Raw genomic sequence first — 18,447 nt, 5'->3', positions numbered from 1 at the left:
AAAAACATTGCAATATTTAGAACATATTTCTGTAAGAATTTGGTGAACGTTCAACGCAATACAACGTGGCGGCGCTCTTAATATATTTGTTTGTTCATTAGGCTATAATTCCTAAAAATAAGTAAATGAAATCTCTCTCTCTCTCTCTCTCTCTCTCTCTCTCTCTGGTGCTGATGCAGTGACGCGTTCATGTAAACGGCACCTAAAAGCTGTCACTAAGAACCAGCAAAAGTAATGATTCTGAATATGTAAACTATTGCAATGAAACATTTTAATTGTTTATTAATAAACAAGTGTTTTCTGTGTCGGCTGCAAAGATGACGATAGGCTACTGACTCACGATCTTCGCAGTATCCTAGTGAACGCGCTGGAGAGAAATGCAGAGATGGAGAGATTTCTGTAGATAATATATATATATATAGCCTATATATATATATATAAATATTTTTTTTTTTTTTTTTTTTTTTTTACACGTGTGTGAGGAGAGTAGGCTATACGCTGAGTTTCGGTTCATGGATGATAGCGCTGTTCAGTTGAGGCGCTGGCGCCCTCCGTGTCTTGAATGGCTACTTACTTATTAAATCCAGGAAATTGGATAATAAAACACTGATTAAAATTAAGATACAATTAGTACAAAACGAAATTCGTTTTGAAGAAAGGCTTTGTGCTTTCTGTTTTAGGTATCTGTGAAAGTTTTAAAGCAGTCTTTTAGTGCTGCGTTCAGAGCGGTCGCGAGTCCGTTATGAAGAACGGTCACGTTTTCCTCATAAATGCGAACACGAAAAATAAAAGACAAAATACTTTTTAAAAAAGACAACCATCCACAACTTTATAACACTGCAGTTAAAGTAGGCTACCTCTTTTTGTAGCCGAAATAGCTATAGGCTATCGTAGCTATAGGATTGCCAGTGACTGTTGGCTGTGAGCGGTGAGCAGCGGCACTGTTCCATGTTCCTTACAGACATGTATAGGGATGCGGGAAGTGGGGGTGCTGGGGGTGCTGCAGCACCCCCTGTTTTCACAGAATTGTAAATGCAACGCATATGTTAGTTCATTAAAATGTATTAATTTTTAGCATTTAGTCATTTATTTGTAATAAACACTTTAAGTGGGCTATTTAAAAATTGTTGTATATGTTAAATTATGTTTTTAAAACATAAGCGCAGAGTGTAGGCTATTGTGTGTGTCGAAAGAATTTGCCCGCAGCTGCAAAAAAAAAAAAAAAAAAAAAAAAAAAACCCCACTGTTAGTGTTTTGTAAGGAACAGGCAAATATGTAAAATATAGCAGGATACATTTTAATTGTTTACTAATTTTTTTTTTATGTCAGTGTCGGCTAGACAGATGAAGTTGACGACTCGCGATCTTCGCAGCGCCAGAGAGAAATGCACATTTCATACGAATTAGGCCTACATAAGCAGCGCAGTCTGTTTTCTTTCGTTTTGAATTGTTCTGCTTAAAAGTAGACATTTCAAGCTATCTGTGAGGCAATAGGCTACCTTATAGGCCTACGCTGAGTTTCGGTTCATTTATGAGACGAGCTCCAGGTTCGCCAGCGCCTCCGTGTAATGATTATCTATTTTCTAATTGCCTTCTTATTTATTAAACTCAGACAATTTTTTTATGAAACATCGATTAAAATTAAGATACAATTAATACAAAACGAAATTAAATTTAAAGACAGGCTTTGTGCTTTCAGTTTGAGGTCTCTGTGAAAGTTTTAAAACATTCGCTTAGTGCCGCTTTAGAGCGCTCACGTCCGTAACGGAGAACTGTCTGTAACGTTTTTTTTTTTTTTTTAGCTATAGGGGCGGCCTATATGTTTTTTCTTCCTCGTGACGCATTTTTTGACTGATATGCGACTCTGGAGCGACTTATAAAATAGGCTACGGTAAGTTATTTATTATATTTGTGCAAATGTCCCATCCTTTAAGGATTAATTTATGTCCCGTTGACCGGTCCATTGCGTTACGAATAAAAGCAGAATCAAAGTCAAAAATGTGATGTGCAGTCAGGTTTGAGTGTGCGCTATTTGAACAAGTGTTCTCACTGATACGCTTGTTGTGATTCGCGGAGATTTTACGAGTTTTATAGTCTTGATATTGTTTAATGTTAAAGTAATGCATGAATACTTTTGGTATTTGTAGATTTCTCTTTATCTATTTAAAACACAAGGCGATGTGAAAGTGTAAAATGTTTATTTAGATGTTTTATACTGTGCAACAGTCACAATACAATAGCTGTCAATAGTCTACAATCGACCAATAAGACAATGAACACTGAAGACATCAAAATCTTGTCCAGAAGGAGAAGTTGGGGGTAGGCTATAACAGTGGCTGTTTGTCTAATGACAAATTCATGTATGTAATAGCTTGAAAAGCAGTCTGAAAGATATGTGTGCATGCTTTACAGGACTTGAGCATGACCTCGAGACCAACCTGACGGCCCGAACCGGCACAGTGGAGCATATCGTACAATAACTGCAGAAAACTAAACTTGAAGAACTTCTAATAAAAATGATTAAGCCAAGTAGAACTTAAAAGTTTCATTTCTTTATCCCTTTGAACACGCAGTTCTAATATAGTCTTTTGTCATTTAAATTTGAACTATATAGGCCTATGCCTTTCTTTGATATATTAAAGGCAAGAATATAACAGGAATGTTCAGTAGCCTAACTACCCCAGAAAAGGCAAACTAAAATCAAAAGTAAATGTTTTTTTGTTTTTTAATCATGCTTTTAAAGAACATTATAATACACATGTAAAATACAAGCAACAGATAACGCAATTTGTTTAGGGAAAATGTAGTGTCCGAAAAAATCCAAACAGCTGGAAAAAACATAACACATTCAAAGCAGAAAAATATAAAATAGTGTTGATAGGTTTGTATAACGGAGTAGCTTTTCTTTATGAATGGACCTCGCTTGTGACTGTCTGTGGGTTTGGTTGAGGCTTTATCCTGCTGCTTGTCCTCTGTGTCTGTGGGCAGAGGGGCACAGGACGGGATATCCCGACCTCTCTCGGACAACATGAGATTCAAGTAGCCTACTCAGTCCCAGAGGGACATGCTCTAATCTGCCAGCTGGTAGAATGAGTATAGATACTGTTCGTTATGGTCACATCTAAAAACACAAAGACATATGGTGATCACAAAATCTTATTCTGTTTCATTCTTCCCATATTTGTAGCTATAGTACTGTCCAGTAAACATACTTAAATGGTACACTCCAGCAGCAGGTAATATTGCATCTATGTAGCAGGTGAAGTATCCATTGGCCATAAGAGACATATTATGCAAGCCCTGAGGACCAGGGTTCCCACTAAATGTAATGAAAACCATGGAAATGTTTTCTTTGCTCAGATCTGGTATGACTGGAAATATAATCAAATATACAAGGGATTACATTGCATTGCTTAGATGATTTTTGAGAAAATAATATTGTATCTTGTGTCCAATTCAATTTAAATCAATTTAATTAAAAGCACAATTGAATTACAAGCAACTTAAATTGCACAAGGGTTGCTATGACAAGGCTGACAATAACCTGAGACTTCCATGAGGAGGGGCTTTCCAATCTGCACCCTGTCAATCAAAGCAGCTACAGTGGCATCACGAACAGAAGGCCCTCTGCTGCTGTACACTGCCAACCAGCCCGTCTCATTCCCATAAGGGACAAACTCAGAGGAGAAGCATCTGTAGGCAAATCAAAGCCAGACATGCTTCTCAATACAAAACACTGAAACTCACAATCAAAATAATGTATATCTAGATGCTGACTTTTTTCTTGGATGGTCTGAACTAGACACATTGTGTAAGTGAGGGGCTCTGAAAACTGATACAATACAGTGAAAGAATACAGCATCACAGAGATTACAGACTTCTGATTATAGTTTTGTCTTATTGTTTTGCCCACATATTATTTCACTGTTGTTTAACAATAAAAGACACATTGCTCAACACAACATTTCAAGCAAGTATCTTTACAAAAATACAAGTGAATAAAATCCAATCAAAATGCAACTTTGCATATACTTTTTTTTTTATTGTTGCATAAAGCAGAACATTTTAGGCTAATTCTTAAAATCTTTCCTATATTCCTAAATCTTTCAAATTAATTTAATAATGCATTGTATTTTAAGGAGTATAACATTGTAGATTTTTTTGTTTAGTTTTTTTAATATATATTTGCATTTTATTATATTTTTATGTTGTAACTGTTTGTGTTAATTAATTGAATAAAAAAATTAATTGTATTGTGCTGTTATATTGCCTACACTTCCATTTTTGTCAAGCGTTCATGTAGGCTATGTAACTTAATATGTTTTTATAGCCTTGTTCAATTTTTTTTTAGTTAAATAAAATCAATGTGGATATTATCATATTTAGATTTATACTAGTTCATTATTCATATTTTAAGTTACCTGACAAAACATTTTACAGTGCAATTCACTTAGTGAATAATGTAGGCTAGATAAAGTGTAGTTTTAAAAAAGGACTCTTACCCTTCACTGAAACATGGCTTGGAACATAGTGGACGCTTCGATTCTTGATGGTTTTCCAATGAGCTACAGTTGTTAAATCCAAGGTACAATTGAACAGCTGTAAAAAGTGTCATTTGATATTATAAACAAATCTTCGTGTAAGAGTTTCATCAAGGCCTTATTTGTCACGTGCAATTTCAGAGTTGCTACATACCATATCCCGAGTTTCCCTTAACATGCATGAGAGCAAAAATAAGTAAACAAAATACGGTCCTACAGAACAGAAACATCTTATCAAATGAAATGTCTCTCGCCGCTATCGCGAACGATTTCTTTGTCTCGTTTAACGGATGATGTGAATGATCATGATGATGTGATCTTAAGTCAAACGGATCGTGGCAAAATCGGGCTAAAATCGTGTAATCTGAACCGGCCATAAGTGTCAGTGAACAGGTGAAAAGGAGGCGTGTCTATTCTTGATTGACAGTTGCCGTTCCAATGATCGATTGCATTCTTATGCCTTCAGTCAGGGATCCCTAATTACGGCAAAAAAATTATTTCTCTTTTTATTGTAATGAATTTATCCTATTTTATGATAATGATATGTTTTATTTAAATTTTATAGCTATTTAAAATTCTAAAATATATCTCTGATCCCAATCTGTTTAGCATGCATTTAAAGGGACCAGGGAACTTCATCATGAATCATTTGCATAGAGTTTGTTCAAATCCTCAGCTTGTGGGTGCTGACTATTAAGATAGATCCCGTTCTTTTCTACTTTTGATTCCCTGGAAGCTTTTTCACAAGTGAGCATTACACCTTCACAGTGCTAATTCAGCTTCTAACCCATGCAAATAACAATGAATGCAAGTTTCACACAGGATATACAACGCCTAGCCTGGCTACATGACACATATGCTCTTATTCAAACTGGAAACCGAATAGAATGAGAGAAGGCACAACTAAAAATAAACTATCTCTAAATAATCTAAAATACTCCAAAACATTTGTTCATGTGATGAAACTGGTGGAGATACTCGGATAAATGACGAAGCATAGCCAGATGCAGCATATTTCTATCAAGGCAGTGCCGCTTGCTCTTCTCAGACCGGAAAGCAATTGCTAAAATATTTGCATTATGAGATAGAAATTGTGTAGGCTGTTCATGCTTGTGGTCCGTTTCAGAGGGAAAAGCCTATGTTTGTTTACTCTTTTTAAGACAGAGGATGTGAGAATGTGAGGTGAATGCATGTGTAGAGCCTGCCGAGTCTCACAAAGTCTGACTGATCACATGCCAGTGATGTTTTTGGCTTCAAAGGCTTTTCCGAGAAAGACCACGTCAGGATTATTGAGAAATAGACATTTATAGGTGAGGCATGAACACATGTACTTTGAGGGTGACCATCAAATTCATTGTATAATTCGCACACCGTATTACTCGTATAAATACAATAATAAAAATATCTGTAAATACAATCGGATAACAAGATGAATATTCAAAAAGTTACTTTTACATTCACAAATAATAGTTCAAAGAGTTTGCAATTGTTATCTGCACACCGCTAGATGGCAGTCGTTTTAAATAAATTAGGAATGGTGTTCTATAATGTGGGATATGCTGCATCTAAAATGATTTTGTCTTGTACAATTGTATCATCTTGTATAATTATGTATATTATTTCCATGATCTTATAGCCTATTAATTGAGACTAGCCTATGAGGAATATTTGTAACACCCCGGTATTTATTTTAACAGCTAAAAGGTGATTAAATTGTTGAAAACCTCAAATTAATAACTTGTCACAGCACCTAAAATATATACTTTTTCTTAAAATCCTGATGTTGAAAAAGTTTTAAAAAATGTACAGGTATAAATTGTATTATTGAATGCTAACTTTGGTTTGATGGTTCATAGTGGTTTTGCAAAATCATTCAACAGTTGGTCTTCTTGAAGAGCAAAACCAGACTCATGTCATCATGGTCTCCAACCCACAAAACATTTAACTTCCATGGTACATGTGTATATTTTATTCATTGTCAGGGCTCCGTCCTTTAGTACCAGCATTGTTCACAGAACAAAACAAAAAAATCACAATATTTTATACAAGTAACTCTACTGAAATACTGCAGCCTTAAGCATGACTCTTGACAGCAACAGAAAATAAAGAAACACAAATATTCAGCATAAAAAACACAAGGTACACTGTTCAAATAAACTGATATGTTTGAACAATCATCTGATCACCGATGTACACAATCAAAACTATCCCTTCTGACAGATAAAATACCTTTTATATTAATTTTACAACTTTTGTGCTTGAGAGAATTAAGAAGGTGCTCAGTATGAGTGGTGTGCCTGAATCATGTCATTTTCCAACATCATGGAAGTACAGATTGGCACACAGACAGAGGATGATAACGAGACCAATGGAATAATAAATCAGACCACGGAACTTTGCATCCAGATCACCTTGACGATACCAGAAAATCTGCAACAAACAGAAACTTATTTTTAAGAAATGATATACACATTCATTTGTACTACAGTATGTGCTGTAGTGTGTGTATACACACACACACACACACACACACACACACACACACACACACACACACACACACACACACACACACACACACACACACACACACACACACACACACATACATACATACATACATGTATAAACTTACCAGCACCAATACAGAGGAACAGATCATGAGGATGCAGACAACAAAAAATATATTTAATGCTGTTGGAGGAGGAGTAGGGAAGACAAATGAACTGATGACAGTTACCTGAAAAAGAGGATAAAATAGAGTACAGCTTGCGGTTGGATGCAGTGATCAGTAATCAGTCATTGCAGATATATGTAGGGCCAACACCATAAAAACTTCTTTTTTTTTTTATAAAAGGATCCTTCAATTCATTATGTAAGATTTAGATAGCCAAAACACTACTGCAAATACAAATGTGTGTGTGTGTGTGTGTGTGTGTGTGTGTGTGTGTGTGTGTGTGTGTGTGTGTGTGTGTGTGTGTGTGTGTGTGTGTGTGTGTGTGTGTGTGTGTGTGTGTGTGTGTGTGTGTGTGTGTGTGTGTGTGTGTGTGTGTGTGTGTGTGTGTGTGTGTGTGTGTGTGTGTGTGTGTGTGTGTGTGTGTGTTAAACCCTACGTTGTGGAGACAAAATGTGCTGGACATTTTTTGGTCCCCACAAAGAAAGAAAACAGCTTACAGCATTAAGTCTATGGAAAGTCCACATAAGAGAGTGTGAGTGTTTGGCAGGTCTTCACTTTCTGACACCCCTTTAAAGCGCTAGTTTTAGGGTTAAGGATAGAATTAGGGTTAGGCACTTAGTTGTTAAGGTTAAGGCTAGGGATTGCATGAATGTCCTCACAAAGATAGCCATACAAACGCATGTGCATGTGTGTGTGTCTGTGTGTAGTCAACAATACTCACTAGGAGTAAGAGAGATGCGAGTCCACCTAAAGCCAGGTTAAGAACTGTGTGCTTAAAGAAAACAGAAGTTGGCATGAACAAATACAGGCGCTTAAGTTGTCAATTTAACTAGTTATTTTTACTACATCTTTCCTAGGCCTATCCAAGTTCAGATTGTGCATACTCATTTATCCCTTTAATTCTGCTTCATAATGTAACACCTGCTCATGTGATTGTCTGACTTAAGCAAGTAAGCAATTAAAACCTATCTTTAAAAAAAATCATGTTTCTTCACCGCTGCTACTTAAACACTTAAAACTACTTTCTTTTCTGGAATATAAAAAATAAAACATGCCAACCAGAACTTTAAATAAGTAAAGCTGCCTCTCTCACCCGCGTTAAAGTCTCTCCAAACAGCGTGTTGTCCGCACCATCGGTGCGTGTGCTGAAGTCCTCCATGTTGCTGGCGGGACTGAGAGGGATTCTGGTCATGAGGAGCGGATCATCTCTGAACCACACAACCTTCTGCACTCATGATCAGGCCTGAAAGGCCTTTCTCATTTCTCCAGAAGCATAACATTCACTCATGCCTCTGGCCGAAGCAGCACAAAGGGAGTTATTTTACATATATTTGATCTTTTAATGGGACATAGGAAAACATTGTTAGAGGAAATGGTCATGAGGTTATTTTGTTATGGGAAATTACAGGAAATAATTTGATGGGTAACTTGCAAATCTTACATTTCAATTTATAAAGTGAAAATGGCAATTATTATGAATGAAACGGACGGGGCTTAGTGGCCCAGATGGGTTCTCTGATTTATGAGTGTCCAAACTTGGTCCTGGAGGGTCACTGTCCTGCAGAGTTTAGCTCCAACATGCCTCAACACACCTGAGACCTTGATTAAGGTTCAGGTGTGTTTAATTGGGGTTGGAGCTGAATTCCAGGAGCAGGATTGGACACCCCTGCTCTAACTCAGGTTAGATGGGTCGAAATTATCATAATAATCATCGCTTCAATGCCATTCATAAATCCTCTCCCATTGAGTCATGGGATAGTAAAGTCTCCATCATATGCACACTTCATGAACTCCCCGGATTGAGTACTGTGAATTACTGTGTAACTCTTGTCACATCCTGTTTTTCAGCTATACTGTAACCTTTTGTGAGACTTCTACACTAAACAAACAAAAAAACACATTATTAATCAGAATGATTTATTTATTTGATTTTAAACCAAAAAGTAAAAACCTTCATTATTGCACTGATAAACAAGGTGAATACAGGTAAGTAGGACATTTTGACATGGACATTGCTTTAAAATATGCCAAATGGCTAAGGCCTGCGCACAATATAATTTTAAATAGATACATATCTCCATTACATAATACAGTGTAAAAGTACAGAAATATGTAACACAAAAACCTAAGTGTCCGACTTTACTTGTATTCACCGTATTTCCAGTTTAGGTACCTGAACACAACCTTTATATTATTCACGTGTCTTTGCTAGAAAAACAACAATGCATAGGTTTACCAGGATTGTGTCAAATGGTATATTATACATTTAATTCAGATTTGTTATAGCTAGTAGCAAATTGTATATAGCTAGGTCATTTCTTCATTTGAAAACAAATAATTAGTCAAAGAAAACTGAAAGCAATCCCTTTGAAGCAAACAGATCAATGGTCCAAGATGGACAGTCAGTGCATTCAAATGAACATACTATAGATGTTAAAAGTTAAGTCAAGTTGTCATATAAGCTACGACTCATTACATGCAAAAGGTCTCTTAAACCTTTTACTGTTTATCTCAAATATCTACAGCAAAATAATGATATACAGTTGTGTATTTCAAGATAGCCATTTTGAGGTCCGAAGTACAGGAGCTTCACATTGTATTGCAACAAACCAAATCGGTTACATATCAACAGATTGTATGTAGTATTACACATCCTCAACACGCCAGTGGTATGGTCTTCATTAAATGTAGTCACATAAATATTTCAACAGACTAAAGAGGTTTGAGAAACAATCAAATTTTGCGACCTAGAACAGTCAAACCAGGCACTTCAGGCAATTTCTAATGTTTGATGAGACAGGTGATGGCCGTTCAGAGTTCACATTTTGGCCTTTAGAGGCACCATGTTGAGAGACATCACAAAGTTCTCTAGGGTGGCCAGGTATTCCTGAGGATGTGTGCGCAGATGACCTGCATGAACAGACTCTTTCCACTTCTTGATCTCGACAGATAGGCCTCGATTCCTCCATAACTCCACCATCTTCTCCACGCTCTTGTAATCGCACATTGCATCGTTCTCAGAGTAAAAGAAGAGAGCAGGTGCCATCACAGGAGTGTTCCAGAAAATGCTGATCGCCGAGTTAAAGTAGTCAACCGTCTGGTGTTTAAAGACACGGAAGTACAGAAGGCCAGCCGTTCTCACAAGACCCTCCATCCGGGGAAATATGGTTTACCCAGACCTGGAAAACAAACCCAAAATAATCAAAGCAAAAGATTTCAGGGACAACTAATTCTAGTTCATCAGGATAAATTTATCTCTGAAGTTTTTTAGGCCTTGTGTAGTTTGAATACTTGAGGCGTTTGAAAAGAAATTGGATGTTTGAAAGCTACATGGTTGCAAGTGTTGCTATGTGGTAGGCAGATAAATATACAGACACAGACATACAAATACCGTTCAAAAGTTTGGGGTCACATTAAATTGATCAAAAGTGACAGTAAAGACATTTATTTTGTTAAAAAAGATTTATATTTCAAATAAATGCTGTTCTCTCTACTCATCATAGAATCCTGAAAAAAAATGTATCACCATTTCCACAGCAAAATGTTTTTTCAACATTGATAATAGTAACAAATGTTTTAATCAGCATATTAGAATGATTTCTGAAGGATCATGTGACACTGAAGACTGGAGTAATGCTATAATAAAACTAATATTATAATAAAATATTTATTTTAAATTGTAAGAATTTTTCACAATATTACAGGTTTTTTTACCAAAGTTTTGTAGCCTTGGTGAGTATAAGAGGCTTCTTTCAATCAAATTAAAAAATTCGTACCAACTTTACATTTTTAAAAAGTAGTATTAATCTCCAGATTGAGTCAAAATGTTTTAAGGTTTTTACAAGCAGAAGTGTTATGCACTGCAATTTACATAAACAATTATGTACATTGTATTTTATTTTTGATGAGGTAGTACCAAACTTTTATTTTACAAGCATGATATTTCTACATCCTAACTTTAGGGATATATAAAGTTTTATTTATATGAGAAGGTATATTGCTTTTAATTAAGTTTGAAATCAAACCTGACAATAAAACATGATACTGTCTGAGTAATCATGTACCCTATAATTACTAGCAGAGGCTGACTGATTTATATAGTCCATGACCCCACATTTGGTCATAGTGCCAACTTCAAGTCTCCAGTACGTTAGTTAACCATCTGTTATGGGGGTTGCTCTACTACAGAAACAACACTCCTACACAGACATATTAAATCACAAACACATTTACAGTGTGAATTTACTTTAATCAGCTTATTTGAATGCAGTATTAGAATGATTTTTGAAGGATCATGTGACACTGAAGACTGGAGTAATGATGCTGAAAATTCAGCTTTACAATCACAGAAATAAATTACATTTTAAAATGAATTAAAATAGAAAATAGTTATTTTAAATTGTAATACATTTGTAATATTGTAGTAGATACCATGAATTTATGTAGCTACAGATGGTGGACAACCAGAATGAGACTTTTACCGCCGCCGTTCCCGCGGCGGCAAAATTGGGATGTGTATTTGCTGCCTTTTACCGCCGAGTGGCGCTGTAATCACAGACTTTGAAAAGTGTCAGTTTATTCTCTTAATGACGTAATCTGCCGCGGCAGTAATCTGAGCTGAGGTCACAGATAAATTCAAGATAAATCTTGTGGTTAAACGAATTCAAATTCATTAAATTTAAAAAAAGTAGACACACGTTAACATTGTGTGCCCAGTTTTTCTATAATTTAGAAAGGCTATGTCAATAGGTTACTTGTCATTTACTTCGTGTTATTTTAATGTGTTTGTAGATTTATTAACTGAAACATAACAGTGAAATAAATTAAAATAATTTACCGTAAAATTAAAACATTTTCAGGACTTGCAGTTAGGCTACTAACCGATGTTAGTCGGTTTAAGCATTCTTTGTTATATTCAGAATTAAATAGGCTTACTTGTTGTTATGATTATCAATTGAATTCTTTAATAAATAATCAACCACAATGCCTATTACTGCCGCAGAAAAAATAAACCAGTCGAATTTCAAAGTCGTTCGCGAAATGACTAGGCTATACCGGGTGGCGCAAGTGACAGGGCAAAACAGCAGCAACTGCGGCATTTTAAAAGGTAAGTTTCCTATCTGTTTATAATATATATATATTTTATTTTTATTTTTTTATTATTTGAACAAAAATGAGACTGATTGAATATGTAAAAATATAAATCTGCTAAATTATTTTTTTGTGTGTGTGTGAATCATTCACGAGATTGAGATGACTGACAGTGATACCCGGCCATAGCAACGGAAGACATTTTACAAAACAGATCGAACAAATCAGAAAAATACTTCCAATACAGTATTGCTTTCAATTAAAAAATAAACAATGAAAATGTATAAGAAAATTAATTAAGTTTGAAAACCCATCGCACATTTCAAGGTATGAATAAAGTGTCGGGACAGTTTATTTATTTAAACAGGGTTGCATCGATAGAGTTTATTCCCTTTGTGATGCAAAATAAGAAACACAGAATCTTATTCTTGCAACATTTTAAATTTCTATTGTCAAAGAAATTGCAGCTAAATTAAAAAATTTAAACGGTACAAAACGAAAAAAGTTCAAAGCAACATAAATTAAGAACAGGCGTTTTTCTTTGCCTCTCTCGCGCTGGATATTTTTATAGTAAGTTTGGTCTCCCTCACTGCGCGCGGCGGGTCTTTCTCGAAATTAAGCATTTCAGCGTAAAAAAAAAACACCATACAGCTGATAATACTGTATATGTGGCTGTGTGTCATCCACACAAATCACGAAGAAAAAAACTGTAACAAATAGCTTTTGTTCCTTCAAAGATACAACATGCCTTGCTGAATTCACCTTACAATAAAACGAGGTGGGTCGCGAATTAAAGAGCTGCTAAATTGAAATTGTTTGTGGAAAACCTTTAAATACAATCAATAAAACTACAATATAAATATAGGGCCTACTGTACGTAGGCTATGGACTTTTGGAGATTTTGAGATTAATCCTTAGAATTTTGCCTTTGCCTGCTCATCAGGCTGGCTCCGACACTCTCCATATGAAAGACGGAACATTAACACCTCTGTCCTGCACCCCCACGATAAAGCAACTATTGCCTTCTCCAAACCCCCCACAGGCTAGCTGAGTTTGCAAAACAAAACAAAGAGTTTGCCACTCGTCATGGTGTGCCAAAACACTTAATTATTAACTTCAATATTTCATTCAAAACAATCTCAAAACGCTTTGTGACATTTTTAAAAGCCGTGGATGCATTACTGCCACTGGAACCATGAACGCAACAGAATACTTGTTCTGATTTTATTGTTTGTCGTTTAAACGTCATATATATATAGCCTATAGCCTATATATTATTTTTTTTACAGAACTGCTTTTGAAATTACGATTGGAATTATTATAGGTTACAGAAGTAAAGTCATTGTATAATATTTGTTCCTTGGTGTAAAATGGAAATGCATGGTGATTTTATTTTGTAAATAGGCTATAAGCAAAAAACTATGTTTTAGAACTATAGACAAATCTCTCTGCATCAACAATAGACTATACAATGCATTAATAGGCTAATATAAAAATATCAGTAGTCTAAGTTAGTTCGGGTTTCGAACCCGTGTCATCTAAATGATCGTAACGTAAGTTCAACCACTCGGCCACGATTCACTCGTTGCACATGGCCTAACGTTCCAGTGTGTGTTCGCTCACACGAGCGACAAGCGCTCTTCATTCAAAAGAACGCGCCGCCGCGTTTGTCAAACACTAATTCAACATGCTAGAATAAAACCTGGCTTTAGAACAATGCATAGCGCCACTCGTCGTGGTGTGCCAAAAATTTTACAATACTTTAGTTTCATTTATTTCAGTGTTAATGTTTGAGTTAAAAAAATCCTCTACAGATTAAATTAACACAAAGTCGGCTATAAGAATCCTTTATAGGCTACGAAAAAAGCAAAGGGCTTACAGTCTTAACATTTAGGCTACTTTGCTTAAATTCGATACATTTATTTTCAGTAGGGCCTAATACATTTGTAGGGATGTAATTTCAGTATGCTTTACCAACGCTATGTATTCAATTAAAGTTCCAAGAGGTCTGGTCTCTATATTTCCTTCCCAGCTGACACTAATATGCAAGTGCACAGCAAAAATCACAACTTGTGCTTGCTGCGAACGCAAGTTATTTAAGGTGTCTCAACTGTACACAGTCTACCCTACAGTGTGAATTCGTTACAAGGTTTCATTTAATTAAATTAATGTGCAGCAATTTGTACAAATAGAGTCTATAGGCCTACTATACTGTTGTAGCCATTAAATAATCTCATTTAGTATCATATTTGTTAAAATATTCTAATGTTATTTTTTTCCATCTATGTTGAATATGAAAAGTGAACAGCAGGAGTAAGATAGGATGCATTATATCGAGAGATGGATATGGAGTGGGTCAGACATGATTTTGACCACTTCATTAAGTTTTGTTTAGTAGAAAACCTTTCTTTAAAGTGAATTTCGTTTTCTATAAATTGTATCTTAATTTAAATACATTTTTCATCTACCAATTTCTGGATTTAAGAGATAAGTAAGAGAAGCAAATATAATAGACACTAATCATGGAGGCGCCCGCGCGGTCACTTGCATTGCACATCAGCTGGAGCGCATCTCATCCTCCTAACTTAACGAAACTCAGCGTATGCCTCACACAGACATGATAAATACATCAAATACACAAAGCTTGAAATGTCTTCAAACGAAATAATTCAAAACGAAAAGAAAAAGGCTACTCTCTGATTATGTCTTTACGTGCATTTCTCTCTAGGTGCGTTCACTACAAATATGGCGATCGTCAACTTCATCTTTGCAGTCGACACTGTCAGAAAACACTAGTTTATTGATAAAAATCTATGCACGCATCACCGGATTTACAAATACACATCTTGCTTGTTGCACGCACATATTATGTCGAAAAAACGAAATATTATGTTGAAATAACATTATTATTAATAATACATCTTTTAGAATATTTGATTAAATGCTGCTTGTTCAATTTAATAAAATTAAAACTTGAATTGTGATAATTAAAATAATTGAAAATTAAATATTTAGTGGCCAAGTTTTGCTAATTTATTATATAGGCTATTATATGCCTATTGCCTATATTAAGTAGGTCATATTAAGACAAGGCATATATTAAGTTATTTTAGCTGTTATGAGAAAAAAAATCGAACGAAATCTAAAATCTAAAAAAAATTCTAACGCCAATTCAACATGCCAGAATAAAACCTGATTTTTGAACAATGCGTAACGCCACTCGACCTGGTGTGCCAAAACACTCCATTTTAAACTTCAATTTTTAATTCAAAACAATCTCAAAACGCGTTGTGACATTTTTTTAAGCAGTAGCGTAGCCTATATAAGGGCATTGAAACCAGGATCTTAACTAAAACGCGTTCCGCGTAATCTCTCAAAAATTATGCCACACTACTCCATGCATTTCAAAAGGACTGCTTTTGAAATCACTATAAATTACTATGCAATTGTATCGCTCACGAGAGCTCTTCATTTATCTAATTCCTCAATAGAATAGTAAAAATATTCAGCGTCATTGCTCCTAATATTGTCTCTATTTTTAACTTTTGATTCTATTTTTTCAGTTCTAAAATTGATTCTATCTTTGGTTCTATTCTGTTGTAGCCTAATAGGCCTATTTATATATATGAACAATATGCCTATTAGGCTTAGGGTTTTATATTTAACCCACTTACATTTTAAAATACGGCAATGCCCCTTTGCGCCACTTGGCGGTCATTTCGGGAACGACTTTGAAATGCGGCTGGTTTATTTTTGCCGCGGTGATTTCGCCGCGGCAGCTGGCGCGGCGGTAATAGGCATTCTGGTTGTCCACCATCTGTATTATGTCATTTATTATACATGAAAAAAAATGTGTAATGTGAATGTGAAAATGCAGATCAGGATGTAAGCCAAAACAAGTCAAAAAGTGAAAGATTTGTTTGTACAACTGTAGAGTTTGAATGTTTAACATTATCACTTGAATTTACAGCACAAATAATATACATAATATAAAAATAGTCATAACATGATGCAAGATTCTGATCACACCATCCACCCCAAAGTGTTAGCAGTGCAGACTGAAAGGATTATATATGAACATACTTTACATTGTAAATACCGTTACTTACTCTGTACATACCGTTGGCCATATGGTCCAGTGATCCCATGACCAGGCTGTCGTAGATATGACCCCTGATCCTGTTTGTCAGGCCTTGGTAACGCTGGGTATCTTTGGCCACATGAACAAGCACCTGAGTAAACGTATATCCCCCTATGGAGAAAGCATGGACCAGTAGGGGGCGCTGTGAGAAGCGCTCGCTTTCTAATAATTCCAGCACACGGCCACCGTACTCCAACCCCCAACGGGGCCACAAGAACTCGCTCACTTCGCTTTCCTCTACGAGCACATCAAAGCCTGTGCGAAAGTAAATCTCACAGTACTTGGCAATGGCTTGCGGTCTGGAGCCCAGCCACGGCAGTAACAGCAATATAGGTTTAGGGGGACCAGGTGAAAAGCTAGCCGTAGGAGTCCCATCGACGTCACTGGCGAAGAAGGTGATGCGTTTACGGATCTTGTGCGCAGTGACCCCAGCCATGGGGACCGCTCTGGAACACATGACACCAGGTGAGCTAAAGAAAGAGCACAGTGGAAACAACAGCAGTTAATTTTTACAAAACGTCACAGCTGGCTCCAACTTACTCACGTATCCTCGGCCGCCACAGAAATCTGCCCAAAGACACCTGAATTCTAGAAATCTGCCGCTTCAGGAAAAATCTAATCTTCTGGATGAACGACATGCTGTATTGCCTGAATCCTTGCATTTGTCTGAATCAGTTAAAACAGTGCGTTTCAAAGCCCTGCTCCTCTTAATAAATGCTGTAGAAGTATTGTTCATTGTTTGTTAATGTATTGTAGACTAATGTAGTTAAGTAATGTTAACAAAAGTATTTTTTTATCCTTTTTTTTGCATACACTTTAAACATATTCTAGCCAGATTCGTGAGAAATTGTAATCAATTGTACATAATTATTTATAGCAAAATAGCAATAATTCATCTATGCTGATACAATTTGAACCTAAACCTAATTTTATGTATATTTTACCTACTTATTTTGGCAAAAAGGGGAAATGTGTGAGGGGAAATACAATTTTGTTACAGATTAAGCTTTTTGTAAGCTTTCCTTGTTCTAGCTTGTACTATTCAGGACAATTTTTTAAACTTTGTATTATTAGCACTTCTCGTGATTATTGCCCCTTTAAGATCACTTGTTGCAATTCTCGTTTGTAAGTCACCTTAGGATAAAAATGTATGCTAAATAAATAAATTAAATGTAAGTGTAATAGGCAATAATACATTTAAATGCAATAAAAATTAAATAAAAATAATTTAAGGTTTTGTTTGATTCAGGTTGTACAACATCATTTGACTTCATTTCATACCAAGTATTACAAAACACCAAGAAAGTGTGTAGATGTCAAAATTACCATTCTTTAGATGTAAATTGTTTTAAGTGCACATTTAAAAGCAGATTAAAATGGTCTATCAAAAAAAAGAAAAAAAGATCACAAACACATATTAACACACTTACCGTCATAAAGTAAAACTCACAGTCAGCTGAACAGCTAGTTTCAAACTCAAAAGTGATCCGTCCGTACTCACTGCCAGATGTTCCTTGAACAGACATGGGCAACCTGATAGGAACAATACAGACTCATTATTACACAGAGAGCAGAGGTTATGTAAGGAAATACTTGTAATATCAACTCACACAGCAGAGGTACACTGTTTAACCATGCTAGCCACAAGTTTTTAATGAGCTATAATGAACGTAACATGCTGTGGGCGGCACTTGAATAGTGTGGCTACGAGTAGGAGGACAAGTAGCCTACTTGAAGACTCACTTGAATCCAGGCACTCTGAGAGTTAATATGAGATAATCATTATCCGAACGACCTGATCCTGATTGTAAGTGATCACCCGCTACCTCCCAACCTAAAAGACACAAAATGTAGAAAAAAAGATATGAAGGTATCATGCACAAATGTGAAGAACATGTAGAATGTACAGAAAAGTCCATTTGTAATTAGTGACGCAACAGCGACATCTAGCAGCAAAAATAAGCATTACAACCATATGCTGTAAAATACCACAGCATT

At 35.8% G+C, this 18,447-nt stretch overlaps 2 pseudogenes across 2 annotated transcripts; both read right to left on the bottom strand.

Annotated features, from left to right (window-relative positions):
- Positions 1–2,180: 2,180 nt before the first annotated feature.
- Positions 2,181–9,066, bottom strand: LOC309507451 (transmembrane protein 243-like; annotated as a pseudogene). The gene is made up of 8 exons (XR_014211640.1): positions 8,311–9,066; positions 7,939–7,989; positions 7,176–7,280; positions 6,377–6,970; positions 4,502–4,598; positions 3,544–3,692; positions 3,212–3,370; positions 2,181–3,120 (listed from the first exon to the last, which is right to left on the bottom strand). The product of XR_014211640.1 is annotated as a transmembrane protein 243-like (transcript).
- A 51-nt stretch (positions 9,067–9,117) lies between these two features.
- LOC309507449 (transmembrane protein 53-like) lies at positions 9,118–18,231 on the bottom strand (annotated as a pseudogene). Its single transcript, XR_014211639.1, has 4 exons — positions 18,193–18,231; positions 17,880–17,982; positions 16,429–16,919; positions 9,118–10,396 (listed from the first exon to the last, which is right to left on the bottom strand). The product of XR_014211639.1 is annotated as a transmembrane protein 53-like (transcript).
- Positions 18,232–18,447: the final 216 nt, after the last annotated feature.

The sequence above is a fragment of the Leuciscus leuciscus genome, assembly GCF_965113295.1.
Source record: "Leuciscus leuciscus genome assembly, chromosome: 10".
NCBI classification, from domain to species: domain Eukaryota; kingdom Metazoa; phylum Chordata; class Actinopteri; order Cypriniformes; family Leuciscidae; genus Leuciscus; species Leuciscus leuciscus.
The sequence above is the reverse complement of the archived record's forward strand: the minus strand, read 5'-3'. Positions and strand labels throughout refer to the sequence as shown.